Genomic DNA, 9,485 nt, shown 5'->3' with positions numbered 1-9,485 from the left:
CGATTTTGCCACGACAATAATGGCATTGCCTTTTATTTATGAGTTTCTCTTTCTGGATCGTTTCTAAATGTCCTCATAGAGTCATAGATAAGAAACATATTAATTTCTGCTTTTTTTCCTTTTTTTTAATAAATAATTTGTTAAAAGGAATTTGAGATTATTTTAAAAATTGCCCCTTATCATCCTTTACTGAAAACTCATAATTACATGTACTTGTAATAATAATTTGTATTTATTAAGATTGTTGCCTGATCGATGGTAATGATGGAATTGGTAGTGCACTAGTGCATATGGTTGGTGCCTTGGTCAGTTGGTCTTGGTGGTGACGAGACGAAAGGATATAGTGGGTATTGGTTGGGGGAGGGGGTGTTAATTTGTTCAAACATATTTTATTTGTATATAAAATTTGAGATTTTATTCTAATTTTATTTTTTATTTTTTAAAAAAAGGTGTTTATGCGGGAGTATGTCGTATGCGACGTGATATCTAGAATGCAATGTGTCCATCTAGACAGTGACTTAACACACCACATAAATTTTAATAAGTTTGCCCTATTGCACTTGGTGTTTGAAAATGTTTGCAATAGAAAGCAATTGATCTGTTTTGTTAGACTGCATGGAAGCTGGATACGGCACGGAGGAAGCCAATGACAAAATGGAAACCCCGTAATAGAAATCTCAGTGGGACCTTTGTATTTTTGTGAAGACAAAAACGTAGTAGATATCTATGGTCCCCCAAAATCAAGTCAAACGAAATAAATCTTCAAAAAAGTTAGACGAGTAAAAGAATATTTGACAAAACCGTTATTTTGATGATTTTAGAAAATTAAGACTTTAGAATCAATGATAAACTAATACTTTCAAACAATATTTTCATCGAGAAGAAGCTTGATATTTGAATTGTGAATGGGGATATGGAAGAATTCCTTAAAACTTGTCCGAGTACGTTAAGACCATAAAAAATTATACAAATTCGTGTGGAAAAAGAAAATGTAAAAAGATTTATCGGAAAAAGACAAAAAATCTGAAAAGAGATTGCAATTATTGAAATTTGGTTAGCTCATCTAAATGGTGAAGTTTGGCGGCATATTTTGTTGTACAAATAAAACTGGGGAATTGATGCTCTCTGACTCCTGAATTCAAAATGATATGAGAGAATGACCCACTAATTGGTGTGACCACGAACCATTTGTCAGCACGTGCACAAAGTCCTCAATGTCGACGTTGGTGGAATCCACGTGAGTAGGTGATCATTCATAACTAGGAAAAAGCAAATATTTTCCACATTTTAGTTCAACTCGGCTAAGGACTGAGGTAAAGTTAAGTCTGACTGAACAGTTTACTGCCACAGATGGACTGATCGAGTAAAATAGATATGCCTCGAGTTCCAAGTGAATTGAACACGTGTCGATTAATCAACTACTTCCTTATCATCAGTTAAGGGAGTTTTAGGAAACACCTCAAGTATGGGACAGTTTGAGCTAGACTATCGAGGACAGTCGACACGTGGTAATATTGTACTGAAACTTTGAATTTGAGAGTACAGTGCTGGACTATACAGCTTTTAAATCCCTTTTAAATTGCAATCCAAGGACCATGTGGGTACGGTCAAATGTGCAACGTGATTTTTAGCTCCATAGGCCCATAGCTAGCTCAAAAAGAACTGGCAAAGTCCAGGACAGCAACAAAACAATATATCGGAAATATCAGCCATCTAATTGTCCCTAATTGATATTGAGAATTTGAGACATCTAAATTTAAGTGATAAACTGATGTAGTCCCAATAGTTAATCCTAAAAAACCTATCATACTACCAAGAAGCCAGAGCTCGCTTCTTGTAAACCTGGTGACGTGGAGTCCAAGTTTAATCAGTACATTAACATTTCTAAAAGTATGTTGCATACTCTAACTAAGCTTCGATACCTAGCGAACTTTCAAAGTTGATCGGCTGATGCATGCATGAAACTACTCATATGAGGTAGGTACTTTGGGTTAGGGTTTTTTTTTTTTTTTTTGTACTATTTTCATATATTATAATTTATAAACATGATAGATTCTATCAAACGTGCCAATGTCCCAAACAAATGGAGCCTAAGTGGGAAGAACATATACGGTGAACCTGATCAGATCACGTTTTGTTATTAACATGAACATAAATTATTGATTATAAAATATAAAGTATTTAAGAAGCTTAAAATACAATATCTATGCTTAGACGGTTAGACATGGTTTCCTGATCTCTGTTTTTAGACAATATTTTCAAATTATTACATTGAAATAGTTGTTCTCGAAAGTAATAAACACATTAATTAAACACTTTGGTAGTTAATTTGAAAGTTGAGGGATTAGAAGAAAAGTTAATTCCTGAAAAGTTACGCATATCTGGAAATGGCAAGAAAGATGAATACCATTAGAAATGGTGTTTCTTTGATAGTATTAAGTGGTGATTTGAAATTTATCCCACTGTCTTGCATATGGACCAAAACTCTTTGTTTTTCCTTTGGTTATTCTTGTCGATCTTCTCCTTCTTAGCAGTACAACCTTCAGTGTATTTCCTGTTTTACCAAATGATAATAAGTGGTCGGGCCTCCGCCCAAAAAGGGGGTGGGGGACCCCAATTTATATGCGAAAATTTAAATTTATACAATTTTAAATTTAAATTTACATAGTATTTTTACCTATGTACATTTGTATTTACACATGTATTTAATTTTCATATGTAAATTTAAATTTACATTGATGCTTGGGGTGAAATTAAAATTCAAGTTGACTTAGGCTGATTTTTTTTTTTTTTTTTTTTTTTTGAAATTGGGCTCTCAGCCCCAATTACTTGAAATAAAAAATGTCGCCACTCAATAATTATGGATTAACTACTTTTACCTAAATTTATTTTTGGCTCAAGGACATTGAACAATTTTTTAAATTGTGAATATTTCAGTTGCACCCTTCTCACTTTTGATTACAGCTTAAGGACATATGTAATTTTGGCTCAAGAACATATGTATAGTAAAGGGGACAAAGCTAATAAGGACAAAATTCCGAAATAATTAATCCAAAAAACCACCTTTATTTCAAAAACACTCTCAAGGACATTAGTTGACTCTTATCTGAAAAAGACAATAGTACCCCAGTATGCACAGATGTTGGTGCATACCTAAGCATCACAATAAAATAGTATATATCAACGTCTATGCATACCAAGCATCATAAGAAAATGGTATGCACAAGTGTCCAGATAATACCATCTGGCTGATGATATCTTGTAGCCGTCACGTGCATACCAAGCATAGAAGGGTAAAATTGGAAATAGTGAAAAAAAATCAAGTATGTCCTTATTAATAATTAAAACATGAAATCTGGTTTTTCTAGTAGTTACTAGCTATTTGGCCCGGCCTATGGCCGGACTTGCTACATAGATAGCTAATGACTCAAAAGCCTAAAGTCCACTTGAATAAATAATATATGTATATTGATAGCTAATGACATTGCTTATAGTATATGCATACTTTGTTTGAAGGGTTTATATTTTTCTAATATTTTTTGAAGTCTTTTTTTGGGTTATTATTGTATCATCTAAAGTGATCAACGATGAAAAGCTTTCTCACATTAAGAACTTCATTGACAGTTGCAGTCAAACAATCAATTTCTTTGATAATGGTGGGCACCCCTATAACTTGATTGGGATGCAAGTTGTTCCACATTGATGTCTGTAAATTTTACAGTGAACAACTTAGCATATAATTTTATAAGTTTGGGCTTTTTTTAATGTTTTGTAGAGATTATTCATGTAAATTTCGTAATTTTTTTTTGTTCTCTAAAAGACAAATGGTTAGCAGAAATGTATGCTCAGTATAATTATGAGTGCATTACTATTTTTGGTTTTTTTGAATATCTAATTAAAAAAATCAAGCAAAAGAGATATTTTCTAAAGATGAGGAACATATTAGATGAGTAAGGGTTGCTGGTTTTTTTTTTTTTTTTTGGAATTTAATTACTTATAATGTTATTAATTTGATGTTTTTTTTTTTTTTTTGTGAAGTGTTCGTGTTCGTTCGTATGCTATAAAGATGTTCTGGGTAAATAATGAAGTGGATAATTTACTCGAGTATTATAAGAATAACTTTGAAGGATTAAGTTTCTTGAATTGTATGGAATTTTTGGTTGAAGTTCTTATGAAGTATATTAATTTAGATGAATCTGATGAAGAGGTTGTTTGTCCTCGTCTTGAAACGAAGAGCATTTAAGAACTTTATGATGATGGAAGTTCAAGTTGTCGAAATGTGGATAGTAAAAAAAGACAAAGAAGAATTTAGTAGTAAAAGTTGTTGATAGGTAATATTTTTTTTATCATATATGATTTCGTACATGTGACTTAGTGTAAGGGGAAGGTTTTGGTTTCAGTGAAGTTTTATTGGATATGTTACAGTATTATTTAATATGTTTACTAAACATTGTCTCAGGTTGTCTAACAAAACATTGTCTAGGTTATTTTTTTGAATTTCAAATTGTTTAGTTTAATTCTACCTTTAAAACCCTTGGGATTTTAAGTTAAGCTATTTTACACATCCTTTTGTTTGTTGTTTAACTTAGTTGCCATGCCCTAGGGTAGGTGTGATAGTTGGAATTGCTTACAAATGCATTAGAGAAGGGCATTGTATAACAATGACATGGCTTTAGGTGAAATTGGTTAAGTGTTTTGGTAATTGAACAGAAGTAGTTAACATATCTGTATGGAGTCTCTTTACATTCTTAGTGATGTATACACATGTACCATTAAACACCCGCTGGTAGTTATATCTAGGTCCATACAGTCCTAAAATGTTTGTATTACAGATTGGGTTGGTGATAGGCTTTCTTTCCCTTTGGAATTTCTCTGTGCATGTGTGTTGTTGTATAAACCGTCCAAACCACGTTTTTAGGTTATTTCCTTTATATCACCTACTTGTTGTTTCTTCTTCTTTCTCCTAATTTATGTTATGGCTGAATTGAATATTTTATGTTTGATTTGACAGGTTTAATAGTTAACCTGCATTAGGAGTAAAATGGATAAGAAAGTCCAAGGCTGAAGCACATATGCTGGCTGCTGAGGTAGTTGTGGATATTATTAAGAAATACCAACTGTTGTTTTGTTAGTTTTAGAAAGTTGGTGTTAGTATTTTTTTGTTTGGATGACACTTTTTGTTGTTTTGAATTGTAATATGTCTTGATACTTTGCAAGTTTATGTGTTTCAGTCAATTAAATTATTTTCTAGCTTATGTTGATCACATTGTAATGCTTACTGTCAGTTTTACCTCTTAGCATACATTATATCTATTAGTCCAGTATTTATGGAGATAAAGACTATGTCCTTTGGCAGTAGATTTCTGAGTTAATTATGCCTTTAAACTCTATTAGAGTTGTCAGAGTCTATATCCAGCGTTATTGGTTATTTCTTTATATAGAGCTATTTTCAGTTTCCTGTTTGCAGAAATTCCAAATGACATGTTGATAAACACTATTTGTTTATGCTATTTTGTAATAGCTCTAATTATTAAGTCCTTTGGCGTTGTTTTAAGATTCCCCAAAAGAAATGAAACTGTGAGTACTTTTCCTTCTAAATAGAATTAATTATTTATTTAATTTTATATTTCATTTTCAGTATAGATTAGAAGTTTAGAACATGCTTTAGTAGAAGCCTTTGTGTACCCAAGACGCAGCGGTGGTTTGGAGTACACCAACACTCATGACTCGTGAGACATCTGACACTTGAGTCTCTTGGGACTCTCTAGATAGGGATTGCTAATTTGACCAGACTCAGGTACCTAGCCTTCGGACCATGGGTTGGTTCCAGCACCCCGGCTTTAAAGTCCCTTACCTAGTTTTGCAAGCTAAGAAATGGCTAAGCAATGGCGTTGCTGAATGAAAACTTCCTTGCAAGATAGACAAGAGACTATCAAAATGTAAAAAGCCAAGAACACAATTTCCTGTGTGTCAATAATAATGTAAATAAGATGAAAAGCTATCGTGTTGAACAAACAAAAGCCAAGCAACAACATTCACGTATTGTTACTTCAATTCACATAGCAATACAACAATATTGTTGAAATAGACGGATCCAATTTCAGGTACCAAGATCTTCTTTCTCCATCAATAAAGGTTAGCAATTACTTGTTTAGACCACTAGAATGGACTGCAATTTCATGAGCTGCTGGTATATGTCTTGCGACTCCAATCTTGATCTTAATCAGTCGTCCACTGGACCACAGCAGGAACCACAATCTCATCTTTGGTGGTGCAACTACCATAGGCTCTCTTTTTTGTCTCCTTGTCGGTTTTTTTCAACGTAGCATGGATTTTCCCACCATACATTGCAGCAATTGTGGCCGCAAGTGTAGTCTGTAATGCCTCCCACACTCGTCATCTAGGTGTGATGGTTTGTGGCTACTTAACATCAGTAGAATCACAACATCAATTCCCTCAACATAGGTCAGTTGGAAGTTGGCTGTCACTTCACACTACAACTCTTGGTTGCCTAGGTGGTGGTATCATTTCTGCCTTCACTTACCGCATGCTTCATCACAGAGAAAAATTCCTAAGCTTATGGCTGGTATCGATCTTCAGTGGCCTTAAATGGATTGTTGGGTCAATCCATGATTTCCTTTGAAACATCATATGTTAACCGTATTCAAATATCCATGCACCGTTGGAAGATGTTATCCCAAATACAATTTGTTCCCTCCCCCTAGCTAGGTAACACATAAGGTATGCCACATCATATAATAATATAAATTGAAATAAAGTCACAAAAGTACTTAAGTTTCACCATATATTAGGTTATTTGCTTAGTTGATTATATGAGTATGCTGCCATCTCACATATAAGGTTTGTACTTCGTAGGATACCAAAGCAGAAAGAAAAATGGAGGCAAATGAGAAAGAAACAATAGGTAGGAAGTGTAGACAGTTGGTAATCTTATCAATGAATTTATGGTTAAGTTGGTGTTTGATAGACAATTAGGGGATGGAACAAACAATGTGCCCCTTTGTAAGTTAGGTTCCTAAGCAACATGAAATTAATATATATGTATTTTTCTTCCTTAAAAATCGTTTTTAATTTGGAGAAGGATTCCCTTATCTAAGTCACAAAATTATCTACCAATAAAAAGAACCTAATGAAAATTCCATGTGCAACCAAAAAGACACCCCTAATTTTCTAACTTTTTGTCACATAGAATTGTGTATCTATTCTTCTTACCGCTCCACGACAACTACAGTAACAATCAGGTGATCGGGGCACCAAAAAACAATCGTTTTCTAAACTACCTTCCTGATCATATAAAGTTTTACTCTAAATACAACTGAATAACAAATGTGGATTAACAATTACATTATACACCCCCAAACCTATAAAAAAAAAATGCATAAAACAACATAATACACAACCCCTTTGCCCCTCTCCATTAAATTCCACAAAAAGAACACATTTTTAACACAATCCAAACCATTAAAACAAAATCAGATAAGGATGGCCCAACAAACCTGAGACATGGCAGCAGTAGCCACATATAGTTTGCGTATAAATCTGCATATATGCATGTACCTGATAATCCATTAATTAATGTTTTTAGTAACAGGTGCCACCAATTTTGTGACCATATATTTGACAGTGAGTATATTCAGAGTACTGAACTCACCTTCCATTCATGCATGGATTAATCAAGGATCTATAGAAATAACCACAAGTAATTGATGTAGATCCTTTGTTCTTAATTATTTACATCAGAGTGGCTATATACCAATACAGGTGAGATGAAGTTCGAGGAGGTAATGGAAGTATTTCCTACAGGAGCTTTGTACAGGGAATAGCCCTCATAAACAGGTGAATCACTTTAGAAAACATCTTTTTAAAACCAAATATCTATGGAATGAGGGAAAGAGCCATAACAATTATGGGAAGCCAAATAATTGGGTAAAATTATGGAAGCTTACCATGGTTCACTTGTCGTATCCTTAATCTCTTTGGCAGATATGGATTGTTGCTCTATTGCATTTAATCACATGAAACACAACCTAAATCAATTAATTTCCCTTGTCAGGCCAAGTATTAAAAAACATCATTATCAAGTAAAAAAAGTTGTTCACATCAAACAAAAACGAAGATTAAGGCAAACAAAATGCAATTGACTACTCACCTGGAATATTTTCGTTGAAAATCTTTAAGAATTTACCTTTAGAATATTCACCACTATCAGTTATTTGACCTACACAGATCAGAAAAATGGATCAAAAAGCAAACTTGGATATTGGAATTGATTAAGGGTCTATTTAGATGTTAAAAATTATGGTGTTCATTTTAAAATTTTATAATCTATTTTATGATAACCAAAATAGGTATAATTTAAAATTTGAATACGTGGAATCCATGATCAATATTAGAGCTTATTGGGAGTAGAAACTCTGCAAGTACAATATCAAGGGGTTACACAGGTAGGCACATGAACACTATATATCAAAATAAAACTAAACAGTTAAGCATGAAAATCTGGAACTCACAGAAACAACACAACCGTAGATATGGATTGTTGCTCTGTTGCATTTAATCACATGAAACACAACCTAAATCAATTATAATTTTGCCTTTTTTATTTATTCACTTTATGCTCCAGTACCCATTGTATTGCCTAGGCGGGGTACTAGAGCATAAATCACACCTAGGCAAGCTTTTGATTGTTGAGGTTAAAGTATCGCTTGATTTCAGAGAAAACAGAGTGATTTGTAACTAAAATATTTTAGAACTGAAAGGAAAAGTCATATAAGACAACTAAAAATCCAAAATTATTTCAAATATCTTGTAACCAAAACACCACAAATTTACTATATACCTGCAGATAGTATTTTCTCTGCTCTTCACTAAAATGTTTTGTCAAAACACCCATATCAACACTGTAATCCATTTTAGTCTCATCAACAAATCTGTATCAGTCATCCATAGATGATTCAAAGTCATTGGTTTTTTCATCGCCCATCCCAAATCTGATAGGAGCTACCCACATACGGGCATGGCTAGGATACCTGGGAAATAAAAAATTAATCCAATCAAGTACATGTAGAGAACTTGAATAATCAATCGTGCGCTTCAATAGACAACATCACTGGCAATAAGTAGAAGCTTGAAAAGCACAAATATAAGCCTCACATTCAGTAGAACTACAATTATATAACTCAATTGAATGAAGAACACCGCACACAAAACCAAGGAAAAAGGAAAGTGATAAAAATTATTCCTCACATTGCGAAAGTAAACTAATAGAATTACATGATAACATTATAAACATTTATTTAAGCCCTCGCTATCTTCCATGAAAGAGTGGAAACAGGGAGTGCAACTGATTCAATGATATTGTGGGATCGAATACTTGTATTTGAGAGGAGGGGAAGATGTGGATTAACTTTTTCTACCAAAAAAACAACTTGGATTTGAGATGAGGAGAAGATGTACCATAAATT

This window comes from Coptis chinensis, chromosome 7 (assembly GCF_015680905.1).
Source record: "Coptis chinensis isolate HL-2020 chromosome 7, ASM1568090v1, whole genome shotgun sequence".
Taxonomy (NCBI): domain Eukaryota; kingdom Viridiplantae; phylum Streptophyta; class Magnoliopsida; order Ranunculales; family Ranunculaceae; genus Coptis; species Coptis chinensis.
The sequence above is the reverse complement of the archived record's forward strand: the minus strand, read 5'-3'. Positions refer to the sequence as shown.